Below are 16,694 nucleotides of genomic sequence, written 5' to 3' on the forward strand. Positions count from 1 at the left end.
CAACGACCATCGAAAAGACGCTGGAACAGCGGGCTCGGCAATACAACCGTGAGGCAAGCTGCGCACCTGTCCATGTCTTCCCTGGAGGCCTGCCAAATGACCTGGAAGCCCTGCGGGAGCTTGTCAGGTCAGTGATCAGGGAAGAGCTCAACAAGTTTCAGACACCTCAGGCTCCAGCTGCACTATCTATCGTCGACGTTGTCCGGGACGAACTCAGGAACGTCATACGGGATCCAGAGCGTGAGCCACAGCCGACGCGGCGCATCCCAACGTACGCCGACGTACTCAGGCAACCTGCGGTACACAGTAGTGGAGCAGTTGCGACGACCGTTCCCTACCCGTCGACAGTACAAAGTGCACCTCGTCTACTGGAGGCACCGGCGAGGTGCCTCCACTTGCAACGAGCCGAGGAGGCACGACAGATGGCAAGGTACCGAATACGCCGCCAACAACGCATCGACTCCAGCCGGTACAACCAGCGCCGTAGTGAAGCTCACTACCAGCCCGGTGACAAGGTGTGGGTATGGACCCCAGTGCGCCGCCGTGGACTGTCTGAAAAGCTTCTGTGCCGATACTTCGGCCCTTACGAAATACTTCGTCGTATAAGCGACATCACTTACGAAGTGAAATCCGCTGGACACGAGAGCCCAAGACGGCGCAACTCCACGGAAGTTGTGCATGTTGTCCGCATGAAACCCTACGAGGAGAGGTCATGAACAACAACAACAACAAAAAAAGTGAGAGCCCACAGGAACCCCTACTTCGTCTCACGCATCGGGCCGATGCGGCAAGGAGGGGGATAATGCCACGACAAACTTGGTGACATTCAAGTTGTGCGCCCTTTGCATTGGGCACAGTGCACGCCGTACAGTGATGATGATGTTAATCAACAACAGGCAGCGATCTTCGTGGCACGGGCAGCCAGTTGGACCCGGCTCGCATGCGCCACGCGCACGAGGTGTCACGCGAGAAGAGGAAGACGTTTTTCGAGCCCAGTTTGGGAACGCGACTGCCGCGGATTCCTGCCGGACCGCAGTGACTTTTACTTGTGGGCACAAGTTCGCCTTTAATAAATACCCTTGTTTTATTAACATCGTTACAATATATATATATATATATAAATATATATATATATATATATATATATATATATATATATATATATATATATATATATATATATTTCTATATATATATATATATGTTTGTTTTTAAAGAACAGTTGAAAGTCAGCGCTTGCCTTCGTCGTCCTTTTTTTGTCCCTCGTCTATGTATGCGCTGTACGTGGCGAAGGTTGAAGAAGAGCGGGAGCACTTTCCGAGCTTCTTCACCAAGATTACATAGGGCACGGTAGGTTATATCATCGGGTCCTGGTGAAGTTGAACGCTTGCACAAGGCCAGTGCAGCTTCGAGTTCCTTCATGGAGAAAAGACGGTCCATGCCGGAGTCGCGTTAAATTGGTGAGTGGTGGAGCGTCGATGTTCCAGTGGAACTAGTTTCGCCAGCAATCCTCCTGCAGAACGCTTCCGCAACGTCAATCTCGCTGCATTGTTGGTGAAGTGCCAGAGACTTAATAGGGTGGCGCTGCTGAGGGGTTCCCGGAGACCACGAACAGTTCTCCATATGTGAGACAAAAGTTTCCGTGGATCCTAAGACTCGCAGAATGACTTCCATTTTTGCGATGCGAGTTCGTCCATGCGATGCTGAATTTTCTTTTGAGTTCTTCTGGCCAACCTCAAGTCATGTACAGACTTCGTGCGCCTGTATCTTCGCTCTGCTCGGCGACGAATTGCCCGAAGCTTCTCTAACTCGATGTCGTAATCGGTGCGTGTATACGTTCTCGGAAGCGTATGCTTGGCAGCCTCTAGGGCACCTTTATGATGTCCTCTGGGCTGGAGGACAAGTCATGACGAGACCCGTCTTCGACAATTGACTTGAACATTGGCCAGTCGATACATTGCGTGGCGTCGGCCAACTTGGAGTTCGTCAACCGTTCAATCCTAAGTTAAGTGGATAGGTGGTCGCTCCCCGCGTTTCAATATCCGGAAACCACCTGACCTTTCTAGTGAAGGAGCGTGAGTCAAAGGTGAGGTCGAGGCAGCTAGAGTAGGCAGTTCAACACAGAAAGGGGGCGCTTCTGTCATTTAACAAGCACTGTTCTTGTTCGGAGACAAATGACACTAATCTTCTGCCTCTCGAGTTTATCTTAGAACTTTCCCAGAGATGGTGGTGGGCATTAAAATCTCCAGTAATCGCCAAAGGCTGCGGAGTCGCTGTCGTGATTCGCGGTAACCACTCGCAGTCAACCGACTTGAGGGCGATACGTCGGCTCCAGTTAATGTGGAAGTGAGCTTGGCTTTCCTCACTGTAAGACATACGTATTGATTTTCTTGTTCAAGTGACACTGGATGATGGACATACGTAAGATGACGTCGTATGAATACGATGATCTTGCTGCATTCTCCGTGGGTGGCGGACATGAAACACTCATACCCGGACAGTCTGATGTTATCTGATGGGGGCTCGCAGATGACGATGGCTGAGAACTTATTTGTGAACACAAACTGTGGAAACTCCGACATGCGTGACTTAAGTTCTCTGGCGTTCCGCTGAAATATGGACGCGTTGCGGACTACGTCACGAAAAGACGGCTTTTATAGAGCCATGATTTTAACCAAGAGCTGCAAGTACTGGACTCCCAGTGTCCAGCACCTGTAGCGCGCTTTGCGCAGGCGAAGATTTCATGTTGGTAAGTATAACGCGAAAGGCATTCATGAGCGACCACGGAATGTTGGTGAACTGGAGATCATCAGCCAGCGTCGCTTCAACAGTTGCCGAAGCCGTCGAAGTCGATGCGGTTTGAGGTAACTTATCAGGGAGTTGTGGCCTCGGCAGCTCAGGCCATTCTTCAGGCCAGGCGAGCCTCGCCGCTTTGTTTGCTTTCCTTGTATCTGACTTGGTGGTGCTGTGCGGGGATGCGACAGACCTTCCTATGGTAGCTGGCGTGTTCCTATCTGCAGTTGCGGGATTTCGTGAATGTTTTCGGTGTCGATGCCGACGTCGCCGAACAGCGGCAGCAGCCTCTCGGCGCGTTTAATTGTCCCGCGCCATTCGTTTTAGGATCGCGAATTCTTTCCGCACCCGCGGGCAATCCTTTGATGAGGCCTTGTGAGGACCACTGCAGTTAGGGCCCCTTAGAACATGTGTGCTGCAGGCGTCTTCTGAACAGAACTCAGAGCACCGCGGGCAAACGACGTTGTCCACGCAGACACCCTTCACGTGGCCAATCTTGCAAAACTTGAAGCACTGGAGAGGATTCCGTACGAATGGTCGTACCGGATGGCGGAGATGACCTACTTTGACGTGTGTTTCCCAGTCTGAAACTGCTTGTAATAAAAGTACCTTCTGTCGTTGGCTTTAGCTGTATTAGCAAGTTGTCAGCAGGAATGGCAACGTCAACGTCATAAATTACTCCCGCAGTACGATCGCTGCCTGTAGGGATCATTGATCGCACCTTTACATCGTCTATCTCAGTTATATTACGTAGGTCCTGTAAGGTGCTGCGAAGCAAGACATCAACTGCCAGGACATTTTTCCGCGAGTTTATTCGCACGTCTTTGATCTCATTGGGTGCGATTCTCTCGGTAACGAAGAGACGACGTGCCTGTTGAGGAGCCGCAAATTGGTCGCCGGGTCCGCGGGCATAAAGAGCAGAGTGTGCGGCCAACACAGCGGTGTATTCTTCACGGTAGAAGCACTGAACGCCGAAGATGCCTGCAGTAGTCTTCTTTGCGCTGATCTACTCATCATGACCTGGAAGTCATCATCCGACGAGTCGTAGCTGTCCGAGCATATCTCACTGGCCTTGCTGTTTGTATCGCTTGACGCACTTCCACGTTTCCTGGGCGCTAGCCGGCTTGACGGCTGCATATCAGTAATGTCCTCGGAGATTGGAGATCGGCAAGATGTATGCAGTGAAAGATAAGCAGGGCAATATCATCAGCAATATCGGTGATGTAGTAAAAGCAGCAGAGGAATTCGATACTGACATGTACAGTACCTAGAGACGCCACGCAACCTTAATTTGAAGTAGGGATCAAATGGATAAAGGGGCTCCTTTCATTACTAGAGGTTAATTTAGAAGGGCCTTCCACTACATGTACCGTAGAAAAGCGGTAGGAGACGACGGAATAACAGTCCATTTATTGAAAGATGGAGGAGATAATATACTTGAAAGGCAAGCGGTCCCTTACATATAAGGTGCCGCGTGCTTTCCAGTTCATGTCCTGAGGCAATGAGTATACTCAGTGCCTGGAAGTGTGCCGATAGCTGGAAGAATGCCAGCATACTAATCCATACGAAGATAGACATCAAATAATTCAATTATAGGCCCACTAGCTTGCTTTCAGTATTTTATGCAAAGTCACGAAGATAATTTTCAATCGAATCATGACACTTGATTTCAATCAACCAAAAGAGCAGGCCGGATTCCTGAAGGAATATTTTACGATGGATCACGACCATGTTATATAGCAGGTAACTGAAACATCTGCAGACGGTAATAAACCTCGATGTACGGCTCTCATAAATTACTAAACGGCATTGATTCAGCACATATAACAGCAGTCCTAGGTATTGAGTAATCAAGGAGTACAGGAGGCACACATGAATATCTTGCGAAATATCAACAAAGACAACTACGCTAATTCTGCACACAGTGAAAGAATAAACAGGTCTTTCAATGGCACCCTCTGCCTGCATAGCGAGCTGACTACAACACTATTCGGGCTTCCTTCTTTTGCCGGAAGGAGTACTGCAGTGTTGTGCGGCCATCATTTCCTGCCGTCTGCTAGCCGCGTTGCTCGCCTGTCACCAGGCCTTCCATGTCCAGTGACAAGCCTTCACAGCGATCTTTCTTAACGGCAAAGGTGAAGCCGTGAACTCGGTTTCCACGTACACTACACGAACAGAAACTACAGAACAGGTAGACATTGCATTGGTACTTTTAGACCCAAAGAGACCAAGGATCCACAGTGATTCTAGAGCAGCCGTGCGAGCACTTGCCAAAGGAGTCATCTGTCGACAAGCCCTGGCAATTCTCGGCAGTAAGGTTGTCAAGCCCCGCGCGATCGTCTGGTTTACTGCTCATATGGGAGAAATCACCGGTGCCTCCCGAACCTCAACGAATCTGCCCACACTGCTGCACGAGGACTTGCCAACCGTGCAGGGACAAGGCAAGAAGGCACTGAGTTTCCAGACTGCATGAACCACCTCCTCACGTACAACGAGCTAGCTAACGGCTTCTACCTAGGACGCACGGTCTTCCCCCTTCCGTACAGTAAACCAAATAGAGCTCAGGCCATTACGCCAAGGTTCCTGCAAACAAAAACCTATCCGAACCCGCTATTATTCAAAAATACCTATCCGCAGTTCTCTACACCCAAAACATGCGATAATTGTGATGACACCATAAATCTTAGTGTTATGCTCTGGCGTTGCTCCATGTTACGCAGTGGCAAAGACAACACTGAAGAACGGTGGGACGCAGCTCTAGGCAGTCTCACATTAGAACAGCTATGGGCAGTCCAAGGGGATTGCGAGGGGGCCGAAAGGCTGGGCCTTTTAGGCCCCAACATGGGAGTGACCCGTTTCGGGATAGGAAACTAGCGCGACCTAATGACCTTATTAAAGTTTTTCCATCCATCCCCAGTGATGAATAGTCTCTACAGTGGACCTGCACGAGTTCCGAAGCATGTTTAGGTGTCGCTAGCAATACTAAGCTTAGTTATTCAAGATGATATATACCTAACCTCGCTTCCGAAAGGCTCGCCAGGCGCTTAGACTAGTGCACAAACATGTACGACACAATTGCCTAGCGGTACCTTTATTCGCGCGCCTGCTGCTTTGGTTGACGATGGATAGATGAATGGATGGATGTTATGAGCATCCCCATTGGAACGGGGCGGTGGGTTGCGCCACCAAGCTCTTGCTATTATACTGCCTAAAGTCCTACCGAAGTTAAAAAAGAGAAAAAAGAAAAAAAAAACCTACGAACTCTTACAACCTCATTTTCTGAACCCTTATTGCGAACTTTGCTTTTGCACGTCTCCGTTTTTTGTCGTTTCCCTACTTTTCATCCACCTATCTTCCAATCGCCTCTCACTGATTCGCCTGCTTTCGCCGAATACAAGCGCTTCAAGGAGACCTGTGGTGCCTAAATCGACCGCAGGGCAGATGTCTTCACATTCTGATAAAACATACTCCATCGTTTGCCTAGCTTTACTGCAGCAAGCACATGCTTATCCTTCCTTCTTATATCTCGCTTTATAGGTGCGTGTTCCAAGGCATCCTGATCTCGCCTCGAAAAGTAATGAGCTTCCCTTTGAGTTATCAAAAATCGTTTCTTACCTGATTTCGTTTTTTCCTCTTAAGTAGTTACTCATGGCCGGTTTCTTTTCCATTGCCGCCACCCACGAGATTATTTCAGCGTCTCTGACTTTCCTCTGGACGTTCTCTGTTGCTGTGTTGACCACCCTACAGGCCGCATACTTGCTGGTAAACTTTCTAGTTCTTTTCCTCCACTGTGAATCAATGTTTTTCCTGAACAGATACCTCAACACTCTCGCAGCCAATTTACTTTCTTCCATATTCCTCAGTCATTCTTCATATTCAATTTTACTGCGAGCTTCCCTCACTTAAAGACTACTCCAACCCATATCCGCCTGCACAGCTTCATTTGTAGTCTTCACATGACCACCCAATGTGAGGCGACCCACTGACCTTTGATTCCTCTCGGGTCCTGATTGTACCCCTGATTTAAAGGGAACGTCCACCTCCAACAGCTATGTTACGGAAGAAGACGCACATGAAAAGCTATACACAAGTATAGTTAGAACGTAATACGCCGCACTTGGCCAAGAGGCAACAGCCCGCGCTAGCCTCCAATCGTCGTGGTCGTCTTCTTACTACTCGCCTCTTCGTCATTGGAAATACTACTCCGTAGCAATATTGAACCACGGTGAAAATAATAACAGTGAACGGGAAGAGAAACGGCAGTCATAATAAGGCACAGATTGCTATGAGGATACAATAGCCACAAGGTCCTCCGTGGTATGTGGAAAGGTGTAATGGTTCCAGGACCTATTTTGGAAATGCGGTTGTTTGGTTTAAACCAGGGGTACAATCAGGACTCGATGGAAGCCAAAGGTCAGTGGGTTGCACATTGTGGGCTCACAGGAAGACTACAAATGAAGCTGTGTAAGGTGATATGGGCTGTATTAGTATTGAAGTGAGGGAAGCTCGCAGTAAAACTGAATATGAAGAACGACTGAGGAATATGGAAGAAAGTAAATGGACTGGGAGAGTGCTCAGGTATCTGTACCGGAAAAACATTGATTCACTGTGGAGGAAAAATACTAGGAAACACACCAGCAAGTATGCGGCATGTAGGGTGGTCAAAACAGCAACGAAAAATGTCAAGCGGAAAGTTAGAGTGGCTGAAATATTCTCATGGGTGGCAGCAATGGAAAAGAAACCTGCCATGAGTAACTGCTTAAGGGGGAAAACGAAATCAGGAAAGAAACAATTTATGATAATTTAAAGGGAAGCTCATTACTTTTCGAAGCGAGATCGGGATGACTTAGAACACGCACCTATAAATCGGGATATAAGAAGGAAGATGAAGCATATGCTTGTTGCGGTAAAGCTAGGGAACTATGGAGCATGTTTTATTAGAATGCGAAGTTATCTGCCCAGCGGTCGATTTAGGCACCACTGGCCTCCTTCAAGCCCTTGGGTTCAGCGAGAGCACTCGAAAAGTAGACATGTCCACAATAGGCATTCGTAAGAGGCGATTGGAGGATTGGTGGAAGAAAAGTAGGGAAACCACCGAAAATAGAGACGTACAAAAGCGCAGTTCGCAATAGGGGACCTGCAAATTTGGATGTGGAAGTTCATAGTGTTTTTTGTTCTTCTTTCTTTATTGCTTAAACTAGGTAGAACATAGGTAGTATAATAGCAAGAGCTTGGTGGCACAACCCACTGCCCCGTTCCGAAGGGGACATTCATAACATCCATCCGGGCTTAACTCTAGTAGCAGCACATAAATGCCATAGAAAGTGGATGGAAAGACGGCGCCGAGGTAGCTACATTGGTAGAGCATCACACGCGCAATGGGAAGGGTGTGGGATCATTCCCCACATGCGGCAAGTAGATATTTCATCCACTTTCAATTCCATCAATTTATAATTTCTTTATTTCATAGTAAGTACAGACAATTTCTCCCAAGAGAGCTGCAATGTTTCTGACTAATTACGGATATAATGGCCCCAGTATCAGCTAGCCCAAGAGTTCGAACACCTTCAAGAAAACTTTTACAAATTGGTAGGGTGCCAGCTAGCACATAAGTCGACGACAAGGAAGCTCGTGCTTCCGGTACTGCGGCAATCAGTTTTCCGTCTCAGGGCTGCGTCGGCGACACAAAGGGGACAAAGAACGGCGGTGTGGTAAGGAGAGTGACGGGATGGGAATGGTTGAAATGCGGAGTCAGGCTAAGGGTCTCAGGTGTGCATATCACGTGGCGCGTCCTGTGCCGTCTAGTAGTGGAGCCGTACGAATAGCCCCGGTATCGTGGTGCACCTGGGGCTGCCGCGAAGCGCCGACGACAGAAGCCGCATTAGTGGGGCGACACGTGTCGACTGAGAGGTGGGCGGCAGAACATTGGACACCTGGTCCTGAATAACTTGTGTGATATACGACTCTAGATTGCGCGTAGGTACTTCTGGAGTTGCCAAATACGATAAACACTTGAGAAGAGCTGCCGTGCCAATTCCTTTGTTATTCTTTGATTTGTGACAGTACCGTAATTTGTACACCACATATGGGCAAGACGGTGAGAAAAACCGTCCGTTGTGGCCAGCCGCCGAACTAAGACGCGCTGTTTACGTAGGGCATCAAAGCTCTAGCACAAGGTCCTAAGTTCAACGGCGGTGCCTGGGTTTGTAGCGAGCAACATTTGAAAAGCATCGTCATCAGTGCTTCTTAAGATGTGTTTAATCTGCTCTTGCTCTTTCATGGAAGAATTCAGGCGCTTACACAAGTCGACCACGTCTTCGATGTAGCTAGCAAAATTTTTGCCTTGCTGCTGAGCTCGTCCACGAAGGCGTTGCTCGGCGCGAAGTTTGCGCACGGCGAGGCAGTCGAACGCGTCTGTGAAGCGTTTCTTGAACGCACTCTATATGGCCAAGTCAGACTCGTGGTTGTGTTACCACAACGAGTCTTGCGATGTCTTTGAGATAAAACAAACATACTGTACCTTCGAAGTGTCGTCCCACAAATTGCAGCCACGCCAATGAATCTTCAACATCCTGGTCATCTGTTAACCTAACTTAACCTAATGAAGGGAGGGTCACGCTGGCACAGCGTGCCGGTTACGAATACGTGCGGGGATTGGACGACGGCCTGCTGTGTGATTTCTTGAGGCACTGTCAGGGCCGTCGGCATGATCCGACTTGGGAGTTCCAGGTTTGAATACCCCGCATCTCCACCACTGTGAAAAGCGGTTTATTAACGTTGGACGGAAAGCGGAAGCACCACAGGACAGGCACATAAAAGACAGTCTCAGCCGGCGTCAACAGGTTGCAATGTGCGCTCGCGCCTCACGTCCAGATTGTGTCCCACGGCTGGGTGCTTCATTTCGTCCCCACTCACTAACCTTACTTCGCATTGCTGCCTGCTACCTTGCTGTCGCAATCGATGCTTAGGCTTTACCAGGGCGTTATCAGGACGTCAGCGTTACCAGCACATCATCATAATCTCCGAAAACACGCTGTTTTTTTCCCTTCACTTCAGCCATACAGCTTATAATGCAGAAATGGGTAGGTTTCCTTTGGAACAAATATGTTTTATTTTTTCCTAAGAATTTATTTCCATTATCGTAGTCTTTCCGTCTAGTGTTTGAGATAGCATAGCGTTATTAAACCGCTATTTTTATTCATACCAGTGACGCCTCTTTGACGGCGTTGACTGCATGCGGTTCCCATGGATGCGGATATTCGTCGCTCTAAAAAGGTCCGACGAATCGTACTTCTTCTAATTCACACGCTACTGTAGGAAGTGCAAACCGGTCATTTCAAGGTAAGTATTGCGATGCATATCATATTTAAGTGAAATGTGTACAATTTATGCACGTGACTTTAGTTCCTGAGCCCCATAATTACCACGCTATATTATACCACTGATGTCCGAGGCCACATACACCACCGTCCCGAACAAAGGCAACCGTAATTGGCAGAGAAGGTGGATAACTGCGGTGAATGACATGTAGTGTTGTATAGTAGGAAAACTAACTTGCGAGAAATACAATGCGGCCGAAGCCAATATCACGTTTCATCTGTTAAATTTCCTGTCAGTGCCGCGCGAAAAAGACTAACCTAAAGCATATCACAATAATATCAGTAAGGTTGAAACGCAGCACGTAAATTTATATGGAAAGGAAATTAAACATCTCGCGTGAGCTCGCAAAAAAATATTTGCCTGAATACAGGCAAACAAAAGGTTTCATTCAAGCTTGCGGTATCTTAGTTCGGAAGTATTGGGCCGCACCGCTACGGATACATGTTCTTTACTATAAAGCTTCGTAAAAAAACGTCCAAACGATACACGCATGATTTTTCCTTGCCCTGGGCGAAGACAATGTAGCAGAAAGCTGAAATATTTTCGAAAGGAGGGACAATGTGTAATACCATAGGCATTTAATTGAATGGAAAGATAGAGAGAAAGAGCAGAAAAATAATAAAACTGTCAGTCATTCCATGTGTCAGAGCCGAGGAATGTCCAAGCGCTCGCACAGTCCAGTAGCCCTAAATAATTGCAGAAGCACTTTTGTTGCCTATCTCAGGCCAGTATGCACAAGCCATGGCCATAGGATCGGTTCTTCGAAGACCACTCTATCATCTAATAGGATGACTTTAGCTTGTAGGCTACGTCGTTGAGAGTCAAACGATGGGCAATACACTGAAGTACTCTAGGGTCTCATCCACCCGTACGAATTGCACGCCCCACTGCTGGCCATTCCTAATTGTAATGAAGAAGCATTAAAAAATGTGACACCCAATCACACACAACAAAGTAAAAGTGTTTTGCTGTGGGAAACTCCAAGTGAAAAGCTATGTTGGAAGCTAGGGTCGAGAAAGTGCAAGCGTTAGTTGGTAAAACCCGGTGAATTCTATCGTAGCAGTGTGATGTGGCAAGAAAGTGAATAAATCCATTCTCCATTGCTTTGAGGCTCCAGTATTTGGATGCCATGTTTTTAGAATAATTGGAATCTATCTCTCAAGGAGATACGTGCTTGTTCTTAAAGAAGATAGCCTGACAAATAGATATATTTCGAGTCGTAGCGTGCCACAGCGCGAAGTCTTGAGCCCGACTCCTTTCAATGTCGTTCTAGGGGTATTCATCAAAGCGCTAGCAAATACGGGTTGTGTCGCGCTGTAAACCGATGATATTTGCATCCGGGCGTGCCGAGTGACACGGCCTCAAGCACGCGGCAGGTTACAGAAAGTGGCTACCCTGACAGCGGCATACATTCACCGACAAGGTCTGAGAATATCAATAAAAATAATGTTGCACCTATGTCTATATCTTTCTACCCGGTGTGCATCGAGGGCCACTCATCTGCGTATAAGGAAGCTCACAGGTCCTTAGCCGTTATTATGTATCGTGAGCTCACCTGGAGTACCCTTGTCTCCTACGTGCAGAAAAAGAATTATTTGTATTGAGCCTGTGCTTTAATTCATAGAAAGAAAATCGTAGTGACCATCCTTGCTCTCAATGTCACAGCTATACACGGCACGTTTTTTTTTTATTCCTTCGATACGCTCTTCCAGTCTTCTCCAATACATGCGAGACTGATCTCCTAGCACCACAGAGCGTAGAAGTCAAAGCACTTCGGACATTTCTTGGCCTCCCTAGATGTTCTTTGACAACTGAAACTATTGCCATTGCAGAGGAGGTTACGATCATTTCTCACATAATCGTTGAGACGCTAAGAACGCACATTGGACATCTTTCACAGCTACCATCCTGCCATTTAGGCGGTTTGCCAACACGAAGACCACAGGCTACAATCTGTGGTATTGTGGCGAGACACCATGAGTCGATACCACTTGGCTTCAAGCCTGCAAAACTCCAAACATCGACGTTGCGGTATTTCCAGCAAGTTCACATGTGCCGCTCAAATCTTGTGACTGCTAAGAGGGCACACATGGTACCGCTAGCCCTGAAGCTGCTGTCTCTGATCCTTCCACATCAATGTTAGTTTACCGCTTACACAATTATACGGACAGTTTCACCAATTCAAACAGCTCTACCGGAGCCGTGGTTGATCCATCAGACGCCATGTCTTTACAATTTATATAGTCTCACAATAACACGCCGACTGCAGCAGAAGTTGCGGCTTTTCAAGGTGCGCTCAATTGCGTGCTCCAGCTGCCATCAAATCATTGGGCCATTTCCTGAGATTAGAAAATAGCCCTGCAAACTCTGCAGTTTGCCCAATGTCATGGGGTATACGTGCAGCTAGCGTACAAAATAAGGCAAGTTCTTCCCCACGTGCTGGCGAAAGCACACAACAGTGCATTTCAGTAGCTGCCGAGCCTCTGCGGAGTTTTCGGCAAATGCAGCACAGATTAGGCAGCCCGCTCATCTCATCACGCACACACACACAAAAATCAGTGGCTGATATTATCTTCTCAAAAACAGATGTTTAATTCCAGTGTTGGCCATGAATTTCTTATTCTACCACTGGAAAGCTCCATACAAGCATCGTACGCATGCTTTGCCGCTATTCTTTAAGACCGGAATGTGACTGCTAGTTTAAATATGCACAAAAAGAGGAGCGTATGCAGGCAAATTTTCAAAATGCGTGTTTTATTGAGTAACTTCTAAAAGCGCTAATATAAGTCATCAAGCTAAGGACCCTCGTCCAATGAACCCGTATTTAGCGTGAGCGTACTTTGTCTAATTTCTGCCGTAATTTTTTATATTGTTCCTGATGATCGATGCTTATTTACAGATGAACGCCAGGTTATTTCAGAGGTTGCCATGATGTCGCCACCGAAATGTTGCCTGCTACTGAGCTCGCTGTTCTCCTCTTCTTCTATCCACTTTCGTCACCACGTTACAATTCTCCTTTCGCCAACGAAGCCCACTGGGAGTGTCACTGTTCTGTGGCATGGTAGTAGCGCTTGAGGCGTGCAACATGGGTGAGCTAGGTGTTCTTGGAACGCCTATCTGTAGACAAAACCCGTGAAACCACGTAAGTTAGGCCACTCAGGCGATCTAAAACAAAGAACGGACCCACATAACGTGAGAAGAGCTTGCTGCACGAGCCACGCTGCCGTTCTGGGGTCCATAGTAGCTCTAGGTCACCTTGATCAAAATAAATGGCTCGATTGGAAATATCGTACCAATGCTTCAAACCGTTTTGTGATGTCAATGTGCGGATGCGTGCTTATCCGTAGGCTTTCTCGGCGAGGCAAAGTGTCTTGGTGATGGAGTCCTCCGCGTCCAGAGAAATCGGTAGAAATGTGCAGAGGAAGCTCCGCAGACATCGAGCATAAAGCCGATAAAAAGGGCTGTAATTCGTTGTCTCACACTTCGCAGTGTTCTAGGCGTATGTTAATGGCAACACATCATCCATGTTGTTGTGGTTAGAGGACGAATACAAGGATAGCATGTTCGTCGATGTTCGATTCCTGCTTTCAACAAGACTGGTGGTTTGCGGGTGGTACTGCGTTGAGTGACAAATGTGCGCTCCGCATGGCCGAAACAGCTCTTCAACAACGTAGGCCATGAATTGACAACCAGAATTATGATTACGCGAGGTGGGCAATAGCGTAGGGCGACATAACGCAACAAGAAAGCTGTGACGCAAACAGCGGTAGATGATGGTACTGCTGCGGTCTCTGTATAGCGTGTACGGTGGTCGACACAAACAATCATCCATCAAATGTCATTCAATGACCATGGGAACGGGCCCAGGAGGCCCACGCCAACTTGTTTAAAATGTGCGTGATGGGGAATCAACGCCTGCAGAAGACCTGGTGGGGTGGTTGAAGGTCCTTGCGCTGTTGAGATTGGTCACAACTAGCCACATAGTGCTTCGTTTTTTGGAGCATGTGAGGCCAGTAAAAATGCTCTTGCGCGAGCTGTGGTGTACGGGCGAATCAAAGCTGACCTGATGTTGGGTCATCATGGATGACATGTAGCACAGCACTACGGAGAGTATCCGGCACGACAAGAAAAAAACGGGCGCCACTGGCAGAGTGGATGGTTTTATACAAGTGCGTTTTTGTACAAGTTGGTCAATTATAGAAAAACTACCACAGGCTTTCGTATTCAGAGCCATGTCGAAAGTGGTCCCACACTGACGTCGTTGCGTTCATCCTCCAAGAAGACGGTCGCGTCCGGAAATTCAGGGGTGATAGTGGCCAGACAGTCATCGAAAGTGTCTTCTTGAGAACTTGCCGCTGGTAGTGGTAAGCGGGAAATAATATAGGCCTCAGCATGACGGCGGCTGCTTTTATATTAAACAACGAAGTTATACCCTTGCAGTCGTAAGGCCACCGCGCATGACGACCAGACGGATCCAAGAGGACTGACCAGCCGGGTTTCATGAATGGTGATGAGCGACTATTCCGAGTGGGCGACTATACACGTTATAGCGAAATTTCTGAACAACAAGAACAGCTGCAAGGCATTCCTCCTATGTGACTGCGCAGTTTCGCTCAGCATTAACTAAGCAACGACTTACATAGGCAGCAACTTGTTCGGTGTCGTTTTGCCATTGAAGAAACACTGCTCACGTGCCTAATCCGCTGGCGTCAGTATGAATTTCGGAAGTGAAACACGGATCAAAGTGACGCAGGATTGGGTCTGACCTAAGTAAGAACTTCAGTTGACGGAACGATGATTAACATTCTTGTGTCCAGTCAAACGGTACGCCCTTTTGTAACAGACGTGTCAACGTGAGGACAACGTCAGCAAATTTCGGGATAAAACGATGGAACTAAGAACAGAGTCCCAGCAAACTGCGCAGTTCTCGGGCTGACTGCGGAGTCTAGAAGGCACTGACCGCTTCAACCTTGCGGCGTCAAATCTCACTACATCTTTGTCGGCTAGATGACTGAGGACCAATGTCTGTCGCCCCCCCAACGTACACTTTACAGAGTTGAGAATCAAATATGCTTTCTCCATGCGTTTTAGAACCAGCCTAAGGCACGCGTTATGCTTTTCAAACGTGGGGCCGAAAGTAGCATCATCCAGGTAGCAAAGATGTTTCGCACTTTAGTCCGCGGAGAATTGTGTCCATGAATATCTCGAACGTGTCGGGCGTATTACAGAGCTCAAACGGCAGAACGTTAAATTTCGAGAAACCATCAGGTGTAACAAAGGTACTCTTCTCTTTATCGACGTGGTCCACAGGCATCTGCCAATAGCCTGGAAGTAAATCGAGGGAAGAAAAGTGGGAGGCAGAATGTAGGGCACTCTATTACGTCGTCAATTCCTGGGAGCAGGTATACATCCTTCTGGGTAATCACATTTAGTGGCTTATATTAAACACAAGATAACCACGAGACACCTTTTTTCTTCACCGGGCTGACAGCTACTGCACTCGGGCTTGATGATATTGAATCACATTTTACCTCAGCACGTCTTTAACCTGCTCGGCAATAATCTTGCGCTTTGATGAAGACACTCGGTAAGGCTTCTGTCGAAGATCATGTGCCGATCCTATGTCAGTACGATGACGAGCACGTGAGGATGAGTAGTTGTATGGTGCTCATCTTTAGAGAAGTCATACAGAGAAGCACAATGAGCAGTTGTACTGAGGCAACTGCTCATATCCCAGTGGCGGCCTGGACAGGCCGCCACTGGAATATGAACTTGGGAACGTTTAGCACTAGAACGTTATCTATTGAGGCGAGTCTAGCAGTGCTATTGGAGAAATTATCGGGCATTAAGTGGGATATAATAGCGCTCAGTGAGGTTAGGAGGACAAATGAAGCACATGGAGTGCTAAAAGGCGCGTACGTCCTCTTCTACTGGGAATTAGTGGAGAGGAGAGAACTAAGAGTCGGGTTCGCGATCACATCTATATAGCTGGTAACAGAAATGAATTCTATAGCATTAACGAGAGGGTGGCAGGTTTTGTTGTGGAACTTATAAGGTACAAATTGAAGGCCATGCAGGCCCCAACATCCAGTCATGATGACCAGGAAGTCGAAAGCTTTTATGACGACGTGCAATCGGCAATGCGTAAAGTAAAAACAAAGTACACTATACTGATGGGCGACCTCAATGCCAGGGTAGGCAAGAAGCAGACTGGAGACCAGTCAGTGCTGGAATATGCCATAGGTTCCAGGAATAGCAGGGGAGAGTTATAAGTAAAGCTTCCTAGATAGAATAAATTTCTGTTAATGGATACCTTCTTGCGCAAGCAGGATAAGCGAAAGGGCACGTGAGAAGCCCAAATAGTGAGACAAGAAATGAAATAGACTTCATTCTTTGCGCTAACCCTGGCATCATACAATATGTGGGCGTGCTCGGCCAGGTGCGCTGCAGTGAGCATAGGATGGTAAAATCTCGTATTAGACTGCATTTGAGGAAGGAATGGAACAAACTTGTACAGAAGA

General features: G+C 47.6%; 1 protein-coding gene across 11 annotated transcripts in view; it reads left to right on the plus strand.

Annotated features, from left to right (window-relative positions):
* The window catches only part of LOC135907219 (phospholipid-transporting ATPase ABCA3-like), a 456,174-nt gene that overhangs the window by 15,283 nt on the left and 424,197 nt on the right, over window positions 1-16,694 (plus strand). The window contains exon 2 of one of the 11 annotated variants that reach the window (XM_070525197.1): window positions 10,001-10,134. The exons of the other annotated variants lie outside the window; for them this stretch is intronic. The gene's annotated coding sequence lies outside the window, so the exon portion shown is untranslated. The remainder of the gene's footprint in view (window positions 1-10,000; window positions 10,135-16,694) is intronic. 11 annotated transcript variants of the gene reach the window in all.

The sequence above is a fragment of the Dermacentor albipictus genome, chromosome 9 (genome assembly GCF_038994185.2).
Source record: "Dermacentor albipictus isolate Rhodes 1998 colony chromosome 9, USDA_Dalb.pri_finalv2, whole genome shotgun sequence".
Lineage (NCBI taxonomy): Eukaryota > Metazoa > Arthropoda > Arachnida > Ixodida > Ixodidae > Dermacentor > Dermacentor albipictus.